A 24,080-nucleotide genomic window follows, 5' to 3' on the forward strand; every position below is an offset into this window, starting at 1 on the left:
GTAGAGACGGGGTTTCACCATGTTGACCAGGATGGTCTCGATCTCTTGACCTCGTGATCCACCCGCCTCGGCCTCCCAAAGTGCTGGGATTACAGGCTTGAGCCACCGCGCCCGGCCGATAATTTCTTTTTACTCACATCTTTATTGGTAAATCAGGCCAGAAGGAGTATTTACCGTTTGAAAAAGGGAAACTAGGCCCTGCAGTTTGGTTACAGATATCCTGGCAGCTGACTTTACGTTGGGCACAGGAGACTGCCATACTTAGTGGTTCTGAGAAACCAAGAGAATATTGCCTGTTACAGATATGATAACAGGTAATGAATCTTTCCACTCTTTTGTGGGGGAATTCCAGCCTCACTAATTTATGGTTTTTGTGTAGTGATGGTCGTATTTTCTAAGACCTGGGCACTCATGAAGCTGACAGTTTTAGAGAAAGGGGATAAAAACTGGTAGTTTTTTAAATCACTTTAATAAATTTAGGTCTAATAATATGAAGATTAGTTAGTATAAGGCAGATATACATGTAAAACATTCTTTTAAATATTGTATAAGGAATAAGAAGCCCCTTTAAGTAGTCGTATAATTCATTATAGTAGCTGAACATTTCTAAATGCAACATTATAGGAAACCAGTAAAGCTGATTTCTGATTCATCTGCAGCAAAATAATTTAATATTCTAACTTCAGCAAAAGGCAATTAAAAACAAACTTGAATCACATTGTGTACTTTTAATACATATGTTTTTTTTCCATGCTGTCTCATGTATTTTAGTTATTAGTCATTTACTTCCACTAGTTTCCAAATTGTTTAAGGGAATTAAATTGGTAGCCGAGTTACCTGTATGAGATTTTCCTATTGTGTATGTGAACCACTTTTTCCAGAAAAATCCTTCCATTGGCAGTTTTCTTGAAGGCATGCAGTTTTTCCACACTTAGTGATTTGGGGGCTGAAGCCTGCATTTAGCCTGCATTCAGTCAGAGGTGACCAATGTTTAACAAAATTTTTTTTTCCAGTTTAGAGATTGAGAAATGATTCAGAATTAAAACTAAAGTGAATTTGGACTTAGTATTTCCTTGCAATTACTTTTAAACAATTGTTATCTGTTATTATTAGGCATATTTTGGACATATGGGTTCCATTTCAGGCCAGTATTTTGTGTTATGTTCTTAAATTTCCTGTCTGGTTTAGATAGTTCACTGTTGAAATTAAACTGGAACTAGGTTTGGTCAGAGGGCCATTGGTAATGCATGTAGTGGCTTATCTGGGAGGACAAAATTTGACATATTTTTACTTTAAAGATTCTTAGGAAAATTTGGGTAACATGAGAATGTATTTCCAAATGTTTTAATATTTTGGGGTTAATTGTCAAGGGAAAATCAGAAAGCTTGTAATTCCTACTGAAAATATTAGTCTGCTGAAATATTAACTTATTTCCTACTGAAAATATAACATAGCAGGCCGGGCATGGGGGAGTTCACGCCTGGCTAAATTTTGTATTTTTAGTAGAGACGGGATTTCACCATGTTGGCCAGGCTGGGCTCAAACTCCTGACCTCAAGTGATTTGCCCACCTAGACCTCCCAAAGTGCTCATATTACAGACTTGAGCAGCCACTGTGCCTGGCCCTGACTTTTTTATTTAAGAAAAAAATCTCTAGCCAGTTGTCTTAACAGTTTATCATTTACTCACTTTCTTGAAACAGTTATATTAACATATGTTCTTTATTTACTTGTGTGCCTATACTTTGTTTTAATTACCATAACTTTAGAATATGTTTCAAAATTTTGTTAACTATTATAATTTATTATCTTTTTTGTAACATATTGTCAGCTAATAGTTTGGACTCTTCCAATATTTCTGTTTATTGACATTTTCTAAGAATAGCTTATGATTGATGATAATCATACCAACGAGTACAGTGCTTTTCAACTTAAATATGCACAGAAATTACCTGAGCATCTTATTAAAATGAACACTCAGTAGGTCTGAAGTGGCCTGAGAGTCTGCATTTTGACAAGCTCCCAGGTAACGTTGATTTATAGGTTTATAGACCTTGAGTTACAGGGAACTAATATTTATTGAACACTTAATTTGTTCTGGTCACTGTTCTAAGTGCTTTTGCATCTATGAACTCATTTAATCTTAATAATTCCATGATGATTATCATCTCCAATTTGCCAGTGAAGAAACTGAGACTTAGAGAAGTTTATAACGTACCCAAAGTGACACAACCATTAAGTGGAAGAGCCAGAATTAGCCCAAGCAGAGTTTGCATTAACCTTTTGAATATATTGCTGCAAAACATGCACGTGTGTGCGCACACGTGCACACACACACACACACACCAGTCATTATTTTCACTTGTGTGACTCAAATGGTAATACCTTAAAAAATTTTTTTTTTAATGAATAGGTTTTTTCTATTTTTTGAGATGGGGTCTTGCTCTGTTGCCCAGGAGTGCAGTAGTGTGATCACAGCTCACTGTAGCCCTGAACTCATGGGCTCAAGCCATCCTCCAGCCTCAGCCTCCTGAGTAGATGGAACTACAGTTGTGTGCCACCATACCCAACTAATTTTTTATTTTTGGTAAAGATGAGGTCTCACCGTGTTAGCTCTGCCGGGTCTCAAACTCCTGGTGATCCCTTCACCTCAACCTCGCAAAACTCAGATATTGCAGGCGTGAACCACAGCACCTGGCCAAGCTTTATGTTGAGAAATTTAGAGTTTATGGGAAAGTTGAGCAGAAAGTACAGAGAAATCCTGTATACTCCGTTATCTCTGCCTGTCCCCACAATTTTCCCTGATACTAACATCTTGCATTAGAGTGGTACATATGCTGCAATTGATGAGCAGTATTGGTACAATAAAGTTCATAGTTTACATTAGAATCCATAGTTTGTGTTGCACATTTGTATGAGTTTTGACAAGTTTGCAATGTTGCATATCCACCATTACAGTATCATACAGAATAATTTTACTGCCCTAAGAATTCCCTGTGCTCTACCTATTCATCCCTTCCTCTACCCAGTCCCTAGCAATCACTGATCTTCTGTTTCCACAGTTTTGATGTTACCAGAATGGCATTATTGTATGTGCCTTTTTCAGATTGACTTTTTTTCACTTAGTAATGTGCATTTAAGTTTCCTCCAAGTTTTTTCATGATTTGATAGCTCATTGTTGTTAGCACTGATATTACATTGACTGGATTTCCACCGTTTAAACCCATTCACCTATTAAGGAACTTGGTTGCTTCAGCTATTTTCAACTATGAATAAAGCTGCTATAAACATCTGTGTGCAGGTTTTTGTGTGGATAAATTTGCAGCCCATTTGGGTAAATACAAAGGGCATGACTGCTTGATCATATAGTAAGAGAATGTTTAGTTTTCTAGAAACTGCCAAACTGTCTTCCAAAGTGGTTGTACCATTTTGCTTTCCTGCCAGCGGTAAATGAGAGTTCCTGTTCTATATCCTTACTAGCATTTGATGTCACTGCTTTGGATTTTGGCCATTTTAATAGGTATGTGGTGGTATCTCATTGTTGTTTTAATTTGCAGTAGCCAGTAACATATGATGTTGAGTATCTTTTCATATACTGTTTGCCATCTGTATGTCTCTTTTTGGTGAGGTATTTGTTCATATCTTTTGTCCATTTTTAAATTGGGATGTTTGTTTTCTTATTGTTGAGTTTTAAGAGTTCTTTGTATATTTTGGATACCAGAGCTTCACCAGATAAGTATTTTGCAAAGATTTTCTTCCTGCCCGTGGCTTGTTTATGCCTTTAATTTTTACTATTAAATATATTGCTTGCTCTCCAGTTGTGACAAAAAATCATCAAGTTAAGAAAGCTGCTTTCTCTGTCTAAGAACTTTTGTCCGGAATGGCTATTCAAGGGAAGTCCTTGAAAATTATATGGCTAAACAAATAGAGTAAGCTTTGTTTTTAGCAAGGCATCCTGTTTTATTCCAGATAATTAAAAACACATTCTTTATGGTGTTATATTTAAGACTGTAACTGAAATTTTAATTCCTATTCTTTCTAAATAGTTTTCTCTTCATGATTTCGTGTGCCTTTAAGGTCCACGTTGATTACTTGTCTAGCATCTTAATCTCATCCAATTTAGTCTTTCTTGTCCCAGCTATCTGTTCTTCCACTTCTCTGTAGCAATTTATTTCTGTGGTCAAATGTCCACCTCTGGTATTACAAATGTGTGAATTTTACTCTTTGAAACACAGTTTCCTGTCTTTTCAGTTCTTCCATTTGCTGAATTTATTTTCTCATTTCACAGAGGCTGCCAGCCCCTTAAGTCTTCATTGTCTCCCAGTTTGTAACAGTCTTCCTGGCATCACTTTATCCCATATGGATGCCATAACTGGTCACTTTCAATGAGTCATCAGTATCTGTGGGTCTCCTGAATCTTTGTTCTTCTTTCCCACATGCCATGCAGATCTCCAGCTGTGAATTAACAATACTGCCCTTTTTCTCTGTTCCCGCTCTAGGGCCTGAAGAAATTATTTCGTCATATTAATTTGTCCTTTTACTAATCCATGAGTTTTAGCCTCATCTGTGCTTGTTATTCTCTTTTGTAGTTTTCTCACTTGTTTGGAGTTGATTTCATTTTTCCGTCACCAGAATGACAGTTCTTTCTAAATCTTTCCCCATTTTCCTTTGGTTCATGTCACCTTCCTCTATTGCAACTGATTCTTTACTTCAGCAGAGCGACCTTTAAAAAAAGAATAAACAACAAATCTATTACATCATTTCCTGTACAATACTGTTCATTGTAAAGATGGAGGTAAAATATTTTTTTTTTTTTTTTTTTTTTTTTTTTGAGACAGAGTTTCACTCTTGTTACCCAGGCTGGAGTGCAATGGCACGATCTCGGCTCACCGCAACCTCCGCCTCCTGGGTTCAGGCAATTCTTCTGCCTCAGCCTCCTGAGTAGCTGGGATTACAGGCATGCGCCACCATGCCCAGCTCATTTTTTGTAGTTTTAGTAGAGACGGGGTTTCACCATGTTGACCAGGATGGCCTCGATCTCTTGACCTCGTGATCCACCCGCCTCGGCCTCCCAAAGTGCTGGGATTATAGGCGTGAGCCACCACGCCCGGCCTAAAATATTTTTTTTTTTTTTTGAAAAAGAGTCTTACTCTGTCACCCAGGCTGGAGTGCAGTGGCGTGATTTTGGCTCACTGCAACCTCTGCCTCCCAGGTTCAAGCAATTCTCCTGTTTCAGCCTCCTGAGTAGCTGGGATTATGGGCGTGTGCCACCATGCCTGGCTAATTTTTGTATTTTTAGTAGAGATGGGGTTTTACCATGTTAGGCTGGTCTGGAACTCTTGACCTTGTGATCTGCCTGCCTAGACCTTCCAACATGCTGGGATTACAGGTGTGAGCCACCATGCCCAGCCAGAGGTAAAATTCTTAAGTTTAATATATTCTTTCTGGTGTTGCAGCCTCATCTCTCTCTTCTTACTGCCTTAGCTTCACTGGGCCTTTTTCAGATCCTTCACATGCCAAGCTCATTCTTAGCACAGGGCTTTGTATACGCTCTTCTCTCTGCTAGACACCTTTTTTCTTGGTATGTTTAATTAGTATTCATCTTAAGGACTTAGCTTACATGTTCCTTTCTTGAGAAAGTTTTCCCTGACCTTCCATTTGCCTAAAGGTAGATTAGATTCCCTCTGAAATTAGATTCCCTAAAGGTAATGTAAGTAACAACAATAATAACAGCAACCTTTGAGTGTTTATGAGTTGCAGAGACTGTTCTTAGCAAATAGGAACTGTTTTGGTTTTCAGAGCAACCCTATGAGTTATATAGGTGGGTAAATAAGTAGGACCTGGAATTATCTCCATTTTGTAGATGAGGAAATGAAGTAAGGAATGTTAAGTCATTTGTCCTAAGTCACGCAGCCATTTGGTAGCAGAGTTGGAATTTGAACCCAGGCAGATCCCAGTGCCCATGTTCTAAACTGCTATGCTCTACTGTACTGGTGAGTGTAACTGTGTCATGTTTTTTGTTAATGCCCACTTTTGTTGGTAGGCTCTAAGCTCCTCGAGGTCAGAGAGCACACCTGTCTGGTTAATTTTTGATTCTTCGTGGCCTAGGACAAAGCCTGGCGTGGATTAGGCTGTGACAGAGTACTTGTTCCTATTGAATGAATCATAGCTTGCCTATCTACTAAATTGAGGAAATAGAGGCTTTCAGTGTAATCTTTTTCACTTTTCCTCCCCACTGCTTCCAAATATTAAACTCCCTTGATCAAAAGGATAAGTGCCTATATTTATTTCAAAATCTAACCCCTCTGCCTGTTTACCTTTTATATTCTAGGATTAATTTATATACTTCGTAAGTAAGAAAAATTAGTGCAGATGTACATAAAGGTGTATGTCCTCTGTTTTTTTCTCCTTTAATGTTTTACTCTTCTAAGAGATGTCAACTGCTAGCAGTTAAATATATGTCTTCTTCTATACATGTACACATTGTATGGACACTTAAAATGCACAAAGGTAATAATGTATGTAGTATTATCTAAGTTTTTAAAAATTCAATTATGATATTGAATGATAGTTTTGCAAGATGTCACCATTGAGGGAAACGAGGTAAAGGGTACAGGAGATTTCTGTATTGTTTCTTACAACCGAATGTGACTCTACAATTATCTCTAAATAAATGTTTAATTAGAAATAAACTATAGAAATCTTTTCATGTCAGCATATTTACCTCTTTTAAATGGCTATGTAAAATGTTATTACACAGATGTTTATTACTTTATTTCACCTTTCCCCTAGTGATGGACTTTTAAGTTATTTCCATTTTTTCATTTTCACCAATATTGCTAAAGGTGGACCATCCTTGCATTTGTAGATACGTCCTTGGTTGGTATATATGCACAGCCCAGTTTTAGAAGAGGAGAAAAGATCAAAGATGGGCATATTTGAAATGTGCATAAGAATTGGCCAGACTATCCTCCAGACAAGTTTATACTTTCTCTAGCAGGTGGGATAGGAGCTCTGTGTGTTCACCTGCACTGTCCTGATCCCATTCTGCCACTTCTTCTTGGGGACTTTGTTTTATTAATTAATCCTTTTCCATTTAATAGATCTGCTTCCCTGTTGGTTCTCTTCTGTCTCCTCATCCTCTAGCACATCCTCCAAACTGATAGAGCCTTTTTTTGGTCACTGTCTTAGTTCTTTTGTGCTGCTATAAGAGAATCCCTGACATTTGGTGATTTATAAATAACAGAATTTTATTTTCTCACAGTTCTGGAGGCTGGAAAGGCACTGGCAGATTCATTGATGGGGATTTGGTCTCTGATTCTTAGATGATACCTTGAATGCTGTGTCCTCACATGGTGGAAGGCAGAAGGGCAAAAAAGGAGTAACTCCCTCCATCAAGCCCATTTATAAGGGTACCTAATTGCATTCATGAAGGGAGGAACCCTTATGATCCAATGATGTCTTAAAGGCCTGACTTCTTACTACCATCACATTGGCAACCTCTGACTTTTAGAGGGGAAGACATTCAAACTGTAGCCTTAGCCAAGTCCTTTGTGTGCTTTTCCTTATCTTTACAACCATCTTGTGAGGTAGTGCCTGTTTCTCTGCCTGCTTGTTAAGCGATTATATTCTTCTGGATTCTGTCCATGGCTCCTCTTCCCAACCCACTCATAGCCCACTTTCTCTTCTCTCCCCTCGTCCAAACCAGAGAGACCGGCATTTGAATCTGGTTCCATTATTTTCTCCCTAAGAGACATGGACTGATTTACTTTGTCTCTCTCTGTTTCTGTTTCTTTCTCTATAAGTAAGAGTTGGGAGAATAGAGGTAATCACCTCAGGATTGTGTGGATTAAATGAATAATGTGTGTAAAACATTTAACATAGTGTCTTATGTACACTAAGTGCTTAATAAAAATGCTAAATAGTAAGAATAGTAACAATATTATAGTTACATTGTTATTATAAATCTGTGGTACTCTTAGCTTTCCTGAAGTTCATATAAAAATATTGAGCTGCCTGTTAGAAATCTACATTTGGATGCCTCTCCAGATATCTTAAACTCTGTTTATGTAAAGTAAAGTCTTTCTCTACCTTCAGTGCTTTGTGACTGTGTCCCTGAATAAACTCTTTATTTTCTCTAAGCCCCCATTTCTCCATTTATGAAAGGGTGATAATGAACTTATTTTATCAGTATTAAATAATTCTTGTAGAAGTATTTAGCATAGTCCTAGTATATACTAATATCTTAATAAAAATTAGTTGCTGTAATTATTATTCCTCTTAAACATTGATCCTCTTTTTTTCCTGTTTTGCCCAGAACAAGAGCCTCAGAATAGCTTTGCCTGTCTGCTTGTCTTCCTTATCCTTCACCTGCAACTAGTCAGCAAGTACTGTTATTTTTTATTTTTATTTTAAGCATTTTAATTTTTGTTTATTTTAGAATTATTTATAGAGATGGGGTCTCACTATATTGCCTAGGCTGGTCTTGAATTCCTGGGCTCAAGTGATCCTCCCACCTCTGCCAAACTGCTGGGATTACAGGTGTGAGCCACCTCGCCTGGCCTATCAAGTACTGTTGATTGTGCTTCAGAAACATGTGCTTGCATCCATCCTGTCCTTATGATTTCTTGACACAATTATTGTGGTAATCTCCTAATTGCTCTCCTGGCCTCTTGGCCATCTTGTACCTTTCATCCCGAGTTATCTTTGTAGTAGGTAGAACTGCTCCTATCACTCAGCAGTAAGGCTTTGGATGGGTCTCTGTTACCTGAAATAGAAAGCCTCCAAGGCCCACTACACCACAGTCATCTTTATAGCCTCTGCTGTTGTTCCGGGACCCATGTGTCCTGCAGTATATGCAGACTACTGACTGTTCTGTCACTGTGCTCTGTACTCTAGATCTCATACTTCTGCCCCTGACCTGCTTGCTGTTGTTGTACTTGCGTTCTTTTTGCTAGAGTGTTGTCCCCTTGAGCACTCCCTGTTAATAAGCACTCAGCCTTGCACCCCAAACATCTAGTCTGTCTGGTGATTCTTCAGTAGTCTGTCTCAAATATGTCATCTACTCTCTTCTCTCTTTAGTCTTAACTGCTGGCCAAGGCAACATTAATTAGTCCTTCATTATAAGAGGCAACATAAGCCTGTGCGGGGTATACACCCACAGTCCTAGCTACTTGGGAGTCTGAAGCAGGAGGATTGCTTGAGCCCAGCCTGAACAACATAGCAGACCTTGTCATAGAGAGAGAGAGAGAGAGAGAGAGAGAGAGAGAACGGATGCATGCTGAGTGTGGTAGCTCACATCTGTAAACCCAGTACTTTGGAAGGCCAAGTCAGGAGGATTGCTTGAGTTCAGAAGTTCAAGACCAGCCTGGGCAATATAGCGAGACCCCATCTCTACAAAAACTAAAAAATTAGCTGGGCGTGGTAGTACATGCCTGTGGTTTCAGCTGCTCTGGATGCTGAACGAGGAGGATCACTTAGCCCAGGAGTTCAAGGCTGCAGTGAGCCATGATTGTGCTGCTGCACTCCAGCCTGGGTAACAGAGCAAGACCCTGTTTTGGAGGAAAAATAAAAGGCAATATAGTGGTTAGTTAAAATCCCTGAGTTTGGAGCCAGACTGCCTTCGTTATTAGGGTAGTTCTATATAACTGGGATGAAACTTTAATTTCTTTGTGCCTCAGTTTTCTCATTTATAACAAATGAGTAGTATTAGTCTTGCTGTGAGGGTAAGTGAATTCATGTAGGGAAAATGCATTGAAAGGGCCTGCACATACTAACTACTTCATAAATATAGCTATTATTATTATTCTCAAGTAGCTATTATTATTATTCTCAAGGCATTTCTTACATATTTATCTATAATAGCATTTGCCACTTTTCTTTTTTTTTTTCTGAAATGGAGTCTTGTTTTTGTTGCCCAGGTAGGAGTGCAGTGCCATGATCTAGGCTCATTGCGACCTCTGCCTCCTAGGTTTAAGCAGTTCTCTTGCTTCAGCCTTCCGAGTAGCTCGGATTACAGGTGTGCACCACTACACCTGGCTAATTTTTGTATTTTGAATAGAGACAGGGTTTTACCACGTTGGCCAGGCTGGTCTCAAACTCCTGACCTCGTGATCCGCCCACCTCGGCCTCCCAAAGTGCTGGGATTACGGGCGTCAGCCACCATGCCCAGCCTAGAGTTACTTTTTTGTGTATACTTCCCAAAAGACTCTGGCTTCTTTGAAGGTGGGACTATTTTAATCATCCTTGTGTCATCAGTATCTAGTACACAGTGGAACCCATTAAGCGTTCAATCAGTTGTGCTGTTTGTGTGGCCCAGAATAAAGTGCCAGATCCTCCTGCATTGCAACAGTCAGCAGCATACATCTGGAAATTATTGCTTTCTGAAACTATGGCATTAGAGCCACTAAGCTGTTTGGGATTGGACCTTGGCAAGCTCTTCAACCAGAAATTTGCTATTACAGTGAAGCTTCCTGTCTACCAGAGGTAGATTGTAGCTGATAGCATGTAGTCATTGGAAGGAGGTTACTCCCAGAGCATAAGGTAACTTCTGATTTATTTATTTATTTTATTTTTATTTTATTTATTTATTTATTTTTTGCTTAAAGGGATACAATAAGACTTTTGTTTTGTTGGGATAATATATAGAGCTGTTTCTGCCTTTTCTACTTTCTTATAAACCTGCTGAAGACTGAAATGTTAAAATGTGATTCAGAAAAGAGATTCCTTTGTTGTAAACACGATACAAAGCTCAGAATGAATGCCAGAGGTAGACTCTTTATAGAGGATTTCAGAGTATTAAGCCCTTAAGCGCCTTATGATCAGGTTTTACTGCCAGCCCTTGACACCCCACCATGCCTGGGCTATTGCTGTAGTAACTGGTCTTTCTACCTGTAGGTTTCCTGCAGTCTCTCCTGCCTACTGCTGTGATACTAATATTTCTAAAGCCCTATTTTGATTTTTCTCATGCATTCTAAAAATCCTCACAAAGCACCTTATTATATACAAGGAAAATTCCAAGTTTTAGCGTGTAATTCTGGACTTGTATTAGTCAGGGTTCTCCAGAGGTAGATAGTTTTTTTTTTTTTTTTGAGGCAGAGTTTTGCTTTTGTTGCCCAGGATAGAGTGCAGTGGCGCCATCTGGGCTCACCGTAACCTCTGCCTTTTGGGTTCAAGTGATTCTCTGCCTTAGCCTCCCGAATAGCTGGGATTTACAAGCACACACCACCATGCCTGGCTAATTTTTGTATTTTTAGTAGAGGTGGGGTTTAGATACAGGCTGGGCGTGGTGGCTCATGCCTGTAATCCCAGTACTTTGGGAGGCTGAGGCGGGTGGATAACTTGAGGTCGGGAATTCAAGACTTGCCTGACCAACATGGGGAAACCGTGTCTCTACTAAAAACTACAAAAATTAGCTGGGTGTGGTGGCACATGCCTGAAGGTTGAACCCAGGAGGCAGAGGTTGTAGTGAGTTGAGATTGAGACCCCTGGTCTCAAGCAGTCCTCTCACCTCGGCCTCCCAAGTGCTGAAATGAACAAAGCCCAGTGCTTTAGAGCCATGATCTCAAACTGGAGGACATGTCTTCTAAGTATATCTAGGCTTGGATTGTTTTAAGAGAATAAATTTCCAGGTTCTCAACATTTTATTTATACTCTTTCCTGAAATTGATTTGTCTGAAGGCAACACTGGCATAATGCTAGTTCACCTTTCCTACCTTCCCTTTATCCCTGTGCCTTCTTAAGATTAACAGAAGACAGCCATACCTTTTACCCGTCTTGAATCTCACCACTGTACATTTCTATGAGGTATAAAATCTCCAGGATTCTAACAAAGGCATAGTCAAAACACTGGTGTCACATGTGAAACTTCCTTTTATGAAGGTATCTATCTTCTTCCATACATCTTATTAAGAGATGCATCTCCAAAAAAGGAAATTGCTTTTTATGTTTAGAAATGTGTAACATTTGCATTGTCTTCATCAATTGTGTTTTACTATAATAGTAACAATACCACAATCCAACATAAATAAAAAATAATATACATGTTTTCATTAAGGAAAGTATGATAAAAATTATATTAAATACTACGGAAGAAGCAGAATAGAAATACAATTTCAGGGAGACAAATGCATAGCATTTTATATAGGAAGAAAAGATTCCATTACAGTTTTAAAATGTAGGATGAGGAATATCAAATTGCCCAGGTGTTTAGATTTCATTGATATTAGTGATACAGTAGGCTTGTTTGTTTGTTTTTTAGACAGGGTCTTGCTCTGTTGCCCAGGCTGGAGTGCAGTGGTGTGATTTTGGCTCACTCCTCTGCCTCCCAGGCTGAAGTGATCCTCCCACCTCAGCCTCCTGAGTAGCTGGAACTACAGGCGAGTGCCACCATGTGTGGCTAATTTTTGTATTTTTTTTGTAGAGACAGGGTTTTGCCATGTGACTCAGGCTGGTCTTGAACTGCTGGGCTCAAGTGATCCACCTATCTCTCTTCCTCTCAAAGTGCTGGGATTACAGTCGTAAGCCACTTTGGCTGATATAATAGGTTTAATAGCTTTAAAATTAGCAATATAATAGTGTTTTTAGATGTCAGTTTTAAATAGGCATAGATTGATATATAAATGAAAGTATAGCCTTTGCAATGATTAAACCTTTTAATGAAAATTTTAGATGTCAACTTAAAAATATTCTTTTGTCCCCCCATTAAATTTATTTTAGTGGGAATGTGAGCAAAAGTATTGAATAGTGCTGTAAAGGATATAGAGATCAAGAAGAAATAATTTTTGCCCTCAAGATGCTTCTTAGTTAAATGGTGAAGCAGTGGCATAGATACATGGTTTGGCTTAAATAAAGCCTTAATTGTGTCATGGTATTTTGCTGTTTGCTTAACATGGGCATTGTGCCTCAGCGTTGTGTCATGCTTGTTAAAATGACCCTTGAATAGCAATTTAGCTCATACATGCTCTGTTACCATAGGCTATTGTACAGAACAGTGAGGAATTGTATATTTTAAAAGACAGATGGACAGGAACAGTGCCCACTATACTTACCACCAATGAATGGTAGGGCTTTCTCTCATTGTCTAGTGCATGTGGTCATAAAATACAGACTGAAGTCAGGACTCCCTAATTCTCATCCTGAGTCTACCACAGAACGTGTAACCTTGGCTAAATCACTGAACACATTTGAACTCCAGTTTCCTCATATAAAAAATGTTTAAACTGGATGATTTTCTACCTGTGAAGTTTAGAGTTAATACGTTTTTACACAGTGTTATTTGTTTTAGAAGGATAGGTGCAGCAGATTTTAAGAAACAGATGCCAAAATAATGGAGTAGATTGCTTGCTGAAATGTGCGGAGAAGAATAGCTTACTACTTATTATTTATCTAAGTGTGATTAAGACAGTCTGTTATATGGCCTGTCATAAGTGTTTTGGGTCTCACCACTGCCCTTTTTACTTAAAAAGAGAGAGAATTTCCTCTACTTTTGAGCATTAGAACAAATTCCACACAGGATTAGTAACTGAGAATACCAATTTCAGCTTCATGCCAGTGCCTCTAGTGAAAACCACATTTTTGCAATGTTCTAGCAGAATATTAAAATGGCTTATGGATTACAGACAGCTCAGGCTTTGGTCTTTATAGGTCAGAGTTGGGAACCAATAGAGCAATTACTGTTCACTCTTGTGGGTGGGGCTTCTTAGGTTCTTTATGGAGCTAAAGTGAAACTCTCTGGAACAGTTCCACTAGAATGGCTTTCCTGGGAGCTTATGAGGCTTACGTTCTGAAACTGATACTCTTGTAGTACAAGAATAACTACAAACTGATGTGGCATTAGGAGGCCAAAGAGGGGAGATGCCACATGTAACTCTCATTCTCGCAAGTCCCTTGGCTGGTGAACAGAGGTTTTTCCCGTCACTAAGCAGATATTTGTTTATAGATTGACAGATCCTCCCTAAATAATTCCTAAAATAGAAGACTCTGATTCTGTTTTGTGCCTTTGGAGGTGAAGGGGAAGAGTAATATTGAAATGTATGAAATTAGCTTGTGGTGGTTTAACATGTACAAATATTATCTATGTAACCAGTCTTCATATCCTAGGTTCTTAAATATGGTTCCCATTGTTTGAAGCCAAGAAAGATAACTGAGGAAATTCTATGGCTGATTTGCAGATGTTATTACCAATTATCTATTTACTAGTCTCAATATTGGATAGTTTGACTGATTTGCCATGTTGTTTTTTAGAGATGGGTGTCTTGCTCTGCCACCCGGGCTGCAGTGCAGTGATGCAATCCTAGCTCACTGCAGCCTCAAACTCCTGCACTCAAGTGATCCTCCTGCCTCACCTATTACAGCTGGGACAACAAGCATGTACCACCACTCCTGGCTAATTTTTTTTTTTTTTTTACTTTTTATAGAGATGAGGTCTTCCTATGTTGCCTAGGCTGGTGATTTGCCTTTTTAAAGGTAGAAACTTGGACTGGGCCCTCAAGGTTTTAACTTTCTTTTTTATCTTGGTGATACAAAATATGGGGTGAAGAGGTCTGTGAAGGTGACCAGGCTTGGTGCTGTTTGAAGCTGAAGAGGGAAATACTATTTCCTGGCAGGCTTTATTGTATTTTTGTATCATTAAATCTCTAAGTCAGTAGTTTACTTTTTGTCTAGTGATGTGTCTTGGCTTGTCTAAATGAATCATAATTAAATTTAGTCACCAGGACTCTTAATCTTGTCTAAGCAGAAATTACAGTTTAGAGATACTATAACTTGCTGTGTATAGAATTAGAATAGTATAGGTTTGCTATGATCACTGAGATGGGTTTTTATAAGTACTAAACTTTCTTAGAAGCATGTTTTTTTTTATATCACCTACCCCCCAAAAAGTTTAGAAAGTAAGAATAAAAAAAGTAAAAATAATGGTATTAGAGTTATAATTTGGAAATTTGTTTCATTCACTTGCATTTAAATATTTGTTATGTAACACGAAATGATACATTTGTTTCCTTTGAAAAGATTCAAGAAGTAGAATAGTTTTAAAAGTAGTCTTTGACATTCCTTTGCTCATTGACAAAATCATCACCAGGAACATCGATTCAGGGAATACGGCTTCTGATTCATTTCAAAACTAACATTACTAATATTTGCTATGGTCATTTGACATAAGTTTTTATTGAGCCAGAACTATACTGGGGCAGTAGCCTTCAAGTCATTTAACCATGAATTAAGAACTTGTGTGCCAGGTACTGCACTAAATGCTAAGGGCATAAAGGTGAATAAAACTTCATTTATTCTGTGTTTTGTTTCACACAGGATTTGAGATGTCTGTCTGACAGAAAGTAATTAAAGTGAGATTGTAAAATATAACTAACGTTCAGAACCAGGGAAAAGATAAATTAGATTTGGAGACCAAGATATGGTTGAATAATTAAATAGACATGAAGCCCTATGGCCGAATAGTTCAGTTGAATGTTCATTTTAGTAGTGATATGATACGGAAGCTAAGCTTTGTTACATTCGCACAATATTGAGGCATGGTTAATATATTCAGCAGGAGTATGAAGAGGTCAGGCATTTTTTGGAAACTCCTATGAGTATGTCATCTAGAATTGGTTTTGTAAAATGGTAGTGCTTTTGCTGTTTAGTTACGAGTTGAATATTAAATGGATTTCACAATTTTTTAAAATTTTACTTAAGCCTCATTGAGTAGGGAGACTACAGTATAATTAATTGCCCTGGCTTAGGCCAGAACTTCCACCTTATTTTTATATGGTAATGGGTTTTTGTTTACATGATACATGTTTTAATGTTGAGATGGAAAAAGTAGAAGTGAATTGCAGTGTTTTTTTAAGCTTTCCTTGTCTTTAGTCTGTTGTTTCATGGCACCTTTGATGGGATGGTGGGAATGCCCTTTGCTGAATCAGAAACTACTGTGTTTTTACAACTTCACAGGTTAGAGAAGTTGATCATTTCAATAATTTATAATTTTAATATGGAAGCTGTTTGGGGAACTCTTGTGGGCATATCTTGGTTTTAAAAGAAGAAAAAAGATGTACTGATTTAAGGGATATATAAACACAGCTTTCTGACAGTAGCTTTTGATTTTATTGGTTCAACAAATATCATTGTTGAACAATACGTAATCTTCCACTGTGGCAACTAATGAGATACAAAACTGCATAATTGCACCAACAGTTATTTTCCTTATAGAATTTGGTGACTACTAAGTAAACAACTTTTAAAATTTATCTTAATTGGCTTAGTTATGTGCCATCATTGAATGAGTCTTATATTTTCCTTTACACTGTTGCACTCCACATTCTTAGTTGAACCGAGAAAGATATTATTTTAAGGGAGGGCGTGATCTTTTAGCATTTTAGCCAGTTGGCTTTTCTTAATTAGGATGATTACTCATATTTAGATGAAATCTAACTCAGAAATGACAGCAAGATGCTTACAGAAAACATTTTGGTAGTCAGTGTGGAGGAAAGACTCCTGGGAAATAAAATGTCTCAAGGTTGTTTTGAAGTTTATCCTCATTGTTTTTATTTATCCTTATGTGTGTTAATTATATGAAGATTCCTGGTTGTGGTACTGGTATTTAGGTAAAGGCCCGTACCGTGTCTCAAACGCTTCTAATGCAGACACTGACTTTTTTTTTTTTTTTTTTTTTTTTTGAGACGGAGTTTCACTCATGTTACCCAGGCTGGAGTGCAATGGCGCGATCTCGGCTCACCGCAACCTCCGCCTCCTGGGTTCAGGCAATTCTCCTGCCTCAGCCTCCTGAGTAGCTGGGATTACAGGCACGCACCACCATGCCCAGCTAATTTTTTGTAGTTTTAGTAGAGACGGGGTTTCACCATGTTGACCAGGATGGTCTCGATCTCTTGACCTCGTGATCCACCCGCCTCGGCCTCCCAAAGTGCTGGGATTACAGGCTTGAGCCACCGCGCCCGGCCGACACTGACTTTTAAGAACCCGACACATATAGAGGTGCAGCGAGACACCCCTCTGGCCTTTAACCATTGTGCCTTCTTTCTTACCTGTGAATTGTGTTTACTAGTGTAATTTACATTTCAGCCAATAGAATCTAAAGAATGCAAATGAGAACTTATAGGACCTGTCTGCAAATAGGTTTTAGCTCCGGTAAATTGGAAGTAGCTGTTGAGAGCACTGTGGGTTTCGTGAGAAAGAGTGCTTTGGCGGAATGGGCAGTGTCTACTGTAGGCTAAAAATTTGGGAGCTGTAGTATGTTGTGCACCTTTTGTAATCCTTGAAGTCAGTTATTAGCAGTTGAACATGCTCTCTGGTCATAATGGCAGTCCCCAGGCTCCAGATAATAATTTGAGCTGGGAGCTGGGAGAAATAAGGACATGAATACATAGGACAAAAGTGGGCCAGTAAAGGGAAAATCACATATGAATGGAAGAATGGAGAATGGAAAATGGTAGACTGGAGAGAAAAAGATGAAAAAGACATGAAAAAAAGAGTAAAGATAAATGGGCTCTACCTGTTTCCTTTTCTGGTAAGTAAAGGAAAATACTTTGTGAAATCCTTAGGGTATCTTTCGAGAAGGAAATCAGAAGTTAATTCAAATTGTATTGTTGTTAGAGTTTAGTCTTAAAAATTGTGTTGCCACTTAGAAAACAAAGCATGATAATCATGTATAGAACTCCCTTAGTTCATTTATTTGCCTCTTAGGGTAAAAACAAAATTAGAGAGAATTCCAGAGTAGTCTGTGATCTTGGAAAAGTCTTTCTGAAAAATGATTATAGAACTGTTAAGACACATCTCCTGTCTCGTCTCATATGGCATCATACTTTTCCCAATTTTTTTCAGATATTTTAGCATCCAAGTTTTCTAGAATAAGTTTTGTAGAACACTAGCATCATTCATTGTTTAAATATACTAGGAGGAAAGGATTTTTTTTTTTTAAATTAAATAGGTTTGGGGATATATAGAGTGAGCAAAATTAATCAGTTTTTAAAATTATAGGACATTTGAGAGATCTTGAAGTACCAGTGTCTTGTGGACCCCTTAAGAGCTAGATGGGGGTGGGGCCTGTAGCCTTTGTCAAATTTATGTGATTACCGTACAGTTTGAAGAAAGCTGGTATATATAACTGCATTACCTGTGAAACCTGGCTTTCTTCTGTATTTCTTCTGACTTGTTTTGCTATTTTCCCCCCTTTTCTTACATTACTTCCTGCTATCCCCCAAATTGGGGGAATTTGTTCTTTTTTGCATTTTTATATGTATATTCCACTCTGAGGAATATTAATAGTAGCTTACATTTTAAAATATGATATTCTGGAGAGCCAGTGTACAACATGAGGACTATAGTTAATAATGTTGTGTTGTACTGGGATTTTTGCTGATTTTAGTTGCCCTTGCTGAAAAAGGAGGCAGATAATTATGTGAGATGATGGATAAGTTAATTTGCTTGACTATATAGAAACCGTTTCACTATGTGTAAGTATATCAAAACATTGTATTATGCACCTTAAATATATACAGTGAAAAAGAAAAGAAAATATGATGATGGTATTTATATTTAAACTCTTTATTTGGGTCTTTTTTTTTTTTTTTTTTTTTTTTGTTTCACAGAAAGGTGATTTTAGTTAGGTGGAGAAAAGAGAAGAAAAGGAGAAGGGAAAGACTTCCACGAAGAGTGTGGAAGGGATTCCAGAGGGGAAATCCCTATTTGGATCTTTAAGTTTCTGGATATCTGGTCCCTCATCTTACCTACATTTCCAGGTTTATTCATCACCAGTCTTCCATGATAAGTCTTCACTGGAGCCCAACTTCTTTACTGTTCCACACTTATATTCTGTATATGGAATGTTCTCTTCTACTTTCGTATTATGGCCTAGCTCAAGTGCACCTTTTCCATGAGACCTTCCCTGATCTCTTTAGCTAGAAGTAATCTCTTCCTTGGCACATCTGTAGCATTTATGTACTAATACCTATAGTGTTATTTACAGATTTATTTATGCACATGTCTTAGATTTCGAGCTTCAAAAGAGAGAGAATAGCATGCTATATCACCCAGAAGCTTGTGGCTTAACTATTGCTTAGTAACATAATTAACACAGTAATAATACCTGCTAGCATTTATTGTTTCCTATAATAAATGGTGAGCACAGTTCTAAGTGCTTTAGATAATTAACATAGTGAGAAGTAGAGTAACTTAGTCACATACTCACTTAGTGATGGAGCCATTGAGCCTAAGCAATCTTCGGCCCTTTACACAGTACCACTTCTTATAGTAGGTGCTCAGTGAGATTTGAATGAATCAATGAACAGACAAGGCTTTGAAAAAGAGGCCCATCCTCTGTGGCTCAAGCTTGTAAGGCACTTCCCCCCCCTTTTCAAAGCTGACATTTATTTAGCCATGTAATGTTTTCAGTGACTAAGAACAATTAGCAAGAGTTCAGGTGGGTTGTGGGAGTGGTAGAGATGAGTGTGTGGGGAAATGTGTTTAGTCACTGTGTTTAGTTTATTTCTACGCTAGAACCTGCTGCTATCCTTGTTGAAGAAATAGTGGTGAGTCCAGGCTTTGGAAAGACTTCCCATCAGGAAAACCTGGATGGGAGTTTCAGCTTCTTCATTTATTAGCAGTTTGGGCAATTTCTTAACAGTTCTAAACCTTAGTTTTCTTCTTTGTAAAATAATAGTAACTACTTCTTTAGTGTCTGTGTGAGGATTAAATCAGATAATCATTTAAAGCACTTAGCTATAGTACCTACTACATGTGAAGTGCCCAACAAATGTTACTTATAATACAATAGATTTTATTTAATATAAAATTAACTCCTTATCTCTTTAAAAAAAAAATGTGTCCTTTGAATGTGGACTTTTAGATTTTAGTCAGCTAAAGCATTAAATCTGTTTTCTTCCCCTCCCTCAACTTCATAGTAACATGTCTGTTTATGATATGCAGTAAAAACTGTAGTGTACATTGCACCATTTATACACCACAAACATCATATGTTAGTAGCAAGCCTGTCATGAACTGACTTAATTGTAGGGCTTGTTCTGAATATTTTCTTTCTTTCTTTTTTTTTTTTTTTTTTTGTTTTTGTTTTTTGAGACGGAGTCTCGCACTGTTGCTCATGCTGGAGTGCAGTGGTGCGATCTTGGCTCATTGTAACCTCTGCCTCCCAGGCTCACGTGATTCTCCTGCCTCAGCCTCCCAAGTAGTGCACACCACCACATCTGGCTAATTTTATGTGTTTTTAGTTGAGATGGGGTTTCACTATGTTGGCCAGACTGGTCTTGAACTCTTGACCTGGTGATCCGCCTGCCTCAGCCTCCCAAAGTGCTGGGATTACAGGCATGAGCCACTGCACTGGGCCTGTTCTGGATATTTTCTTGCCAGGCATATAGTGGCTCATGCCTGTAATTTCAGCACTTTGGGAGGCTGAAGCAAGCGGTTCACTTAAGTGAGTTCAAGTCCAGGGCAACATAGCGAGACCTCACCTCTACAAACAAAAAAAATTTTTTTTTATTGTTGAACTTTATTTTTGGTGTTTGTAATATGAAGACGATAGGTATCTTTTTTTAATCAAATAAGGTTTATTTTATTAATTATACTTTTTCTTTTAAATGACAGCCTTGAGTCAGGTTTTTCTGTCCTTGTGCTAAGAATTGCAGTAGTCTTAATGTAGAGCCAAGGTGATTCTGATCTAGAGATGCTCCATGAATGTGGGATATTTTGAAGAATCTAAGCTTTGATGCATCTGTAGGGAAGAAATGTGTGATTATTAACAAAGGTAAGCGGAGAGGAAAGTCATTGCAAATAAAGAATCTTATAGTGCTCTGGCGCAGTGGCTCACGCCTGTAATCCCAGCACTTTGGGAGGCTGAGGTGCGTGGATCACCTGAGGTCAGGAGTTTGAGAACAGCCTGGCTAATGTGGTGAAACCTTGTCTCTACTAAAAATACAAATTATCCAGGTGTGGTAGCAGGCATCTGTGATCCCAGCGACTCAGGAGGCTGAGGCAGGGGCAGGAGAATCGCTTGAACCTGGGAGGCGGAGGTTGTGGTGAGCTGAGATCATGCTATTACACTCCAGCTTGGGCAACAAGAGTGAAACTCCATCTCTTTAAAAAAAAAAAAAAAAAAAAAAAAAAAAAAAAAAAAAAAAAAAAAAAGAATCTTTTAGCAGTTTATTCTAGGCCAGAGCCACAGTTTGTGTTGATTTGGCTAGAAATTATTAAAGTTAGTATTCTGTGAAATTTCCTTTGAGTGGTTCTTTGTTTGGTTGAGTGGGTTCAGATGGGGCTGAGAAAACAGGAAGATTGTGCTTGGAAGTGGAGAAAGCTGTCTTTAGGCCAAGGCAGGTCAGTCATTCTCTAAGGAAAGTCTCTAGACAGGATGTTTCTGCTTTTACAAACATGATCTGATATGCAGATTCACGTATCTGGTGTGAATGATTCTGGCAAAGGTTTTTACTTTCTTCATTCAGGAATAAGACAAAAGAGTTTTCCACCCCAGAATACACAACAAAAAAGAGACATTATAAAACTTGTCAGGAGTACTAAAGTGGTATGATTTTATGATTTCTTGATGAATTCAGCATTTGAAAACAGAAGAAATGTGAGAACAGAGGAAAGGTGCTTAGCATAGGAATTAACTTGTTTCTTGGCAAGGAAACCAGTGTTGGGTGTTTGAATCACTTTGCTTTGTGGTGGTTCTGTTGGTTTCTGTGTGTGTGTTTTTCTTCTTCTGCTTGATTGTCATCTCTTTTTTTCTGCCTTGGAAACTCTTTCTTTATCTAGGGCAGTCACCCCTCTTACACAGGTGGCAAATTTAAAGCTAGTTGCGTTATGCTGATAAAAGCTGTTGGATTTATGTCCTTCTTCGAGTCACGATAACCAAGGCAGGAGTCTAAACATGGGGCCAGAGTGATCTGCCCCATCCTTAGTACCAACACCTATTCCTGACAGCTTAAGTTGCTTCTCAGCCTTAGTGAAGCTTTCTCAGCTATTCTGGCTCACGATGATCATTCCCTGCTTTGAACTGAAATAGCTTAATTGTCTCTGAGTCATGTGGCAATTAATCTTGTTTTGCTTTCTGATATCTCTTGTAGTTGACTTTTATTGTTAATGTATGCTGCTTGAAGGCAAAGCCTGGTGTGAATTTATTATATTTCTATATATTTACAGAGACTCTTGATTTTTCCCTCAATTTACCTTGGGAAGTTTTCCTGCCTCTTAAATGATGAGAGATTGTTTAGAAGATTTCCTAACTCTCAGAATCTTTTCGATTTTTTGTGTCATGCTGTGTTTGCCTATGGCCTTGAGAAAAACAATTTTTCTCTCCCTTGCAGCAGACACAACCAAGATTCTGGATAAAGACCAGGCACCACAATCTTCCGAGGGTAACATTTACCTTGGATAGGTTTTTTGGGGTAAAAAATCCCCCGTATTCTCAGGCTTAATTTCCATGACCAAATGTTTTAAAGATGGAAACAAATGACGTATAGTAGTTAGCTATGGGGGCAGGCAAACAAGTAAAATGTTGAGATCTTGCATGACTAATATTGATAAAATACATTTAAATTTTGTTGTACCCACTCTTACAGTAGAAATGGATTGATTGATTGATTGTTAAGTACTTGGTTTTTCTTTAAGGGATTTATTTCTTAATGAATTACGGGTTTCACATTGAAAAAGAATCTGCTTATTTTTACATACTATCCCAACTTTCATCTGAGTTATTTCATGTTTTTCATTGCCCTGTTGGAAACCCTATTTTGCCAGAGTCATTTAATATATTTTTCACACTGGCTTTGGTTTGGTGACAGGTAACAGCTCTGGAAGAATTAACAATATGTTAACACAAGTTGATTACAGTAAATATGCCTATTTTCCTTTGGGGAGAAAAGTCTAAAATTCTACTTTATAGAAGCTATTCTCAGCTCTTAAAGAGCATATGAGTAGATCTTCATTTCTTTTCTTCTAACAATTTTAGGGGAAAATACAAACCTTAAATTATTTCCTAAAATATTTCCCATGATGATTACTACCTTAGATTTTAAGGCTTCTTTCTTCAGGAGTTCTGACTCTTCTATAAGCACAGTTAGAATGCTGACTTTCCTTTAGGTAGTCAGAATGGGTCTTCCAAAGCTTTTTTCCTCAACTTTCTGGAAGACACAGTTACATATTCTTTACATTATTATGAGAAACTACCTACGTTATTCTTTTTTAAAATTTTATTTTTGGCTGGGCAGGTTGGTTCACACCTAGAAACCCAACATTTTGGGAGGCCGAGATGAAGGATTGCTCGAGGCCAGGAAGTTAAGACAAGCCTGGGTGACAAAGTGAGACCTCAACTATAAAAAAAAAGTTAAAACAATTAGGCATAGTGGCATGCACCTATACTCCCAGCTACTCTGGAGGCTAAGGTGGGAGGATTGCCTGAGCTTAGGAGCTCAAGGTTACAGGGAGCTATGATCATGTCATTGCATTCCAGCCTGGGTGACAATAACCCTATGAGTAGGTAGTTACTTTTATCTCTGTTTTACAAATGAAAAGAACTGAGAGACATTGAGTTAAAATAACAGATGGAGGATAGCAGAAAGCTTTAAAATGGAATAGTAGGAAATTTTAATTTGCAAATAGATTTAATAGAATTAATGAATTGATAGAACTATTAATTCATACTTAGTTTGTTGTGATTGCTAAATAAGTTTTTTTTTTTTTTTTTTTTTTTTTTGAGATGGAGTTTCGCTCTTAATACCCAGGCTGGAGTGCAGTGGCGCGATCTCGGCTCACCGCAACCTCCGTCTCCTGGGTTCAGGCAATTCTCCTACCTCAGCCTCCTGAGTAGCTGGGATTACAGGCACGCACCACCATGCCCAGCTAATTGTTTGTATTTTTAGTAGAGATGGGGTTTCACCATGTTGACCAGGATGGTCTCGATCTCTTGACCTAGTGATCCACCCGCCTCGGCCTCCCAAAGTGCTGGGATTACAGGCTTGAGCCACCGCGCCCGGCCTGAATAAGTTTTTCAGCTAATTTAGGTCTTCATTATATATTAGAATGTATTATCTGCATCATTAAAAATTTCTCATTTCCTCATTGC

At 38.1% G+C, this 24,080-nt stretch overlaps 1 protein-coding gene across 8 annotated transcripts in view; it reads left to right on the forward strand.

Annotated features, from left to right (window-relative positions):
• The window catches only part of SIK3 (SIK family kinase 3), a 242,828-nt gene that overhangs the window by 33,921 nt on the left and 184,827 nt on the right, over nt 1–24,080 (forward strand). Inside the window, exon 1 of one of the 8 annotated variants that reach the window (XM_032285438.1) lies at nt 18,605–18,747. The exons of the other annotated variants lie outside the window; for them this stretch is intronic. The gene's annotated coding sequence lies outside the window, so the exon portion shown is untranslated. Of the gene's footprint in view, nt 1–18,604; nt 18,748–24,080 lie in introns of those variants that run through there. 8 annotated transcript variants of the gene reach the window in all.

This window comes from Sapajus apella, unplaced genomic scaffold (genome assembly GCF_009761245.1).
Source record: "Sapajus apella isolate SASKATOON/1434 unplaced genomic scaffold, GSC_monkey_1.0 scaffold16, whole genome shotgun sequence".
Taxonomy (NCBI): Eukaryota; Metazoa; Chordata; class Mammalia; order Primates; family Cebidae; genus Sapajus; species Sapajus apella.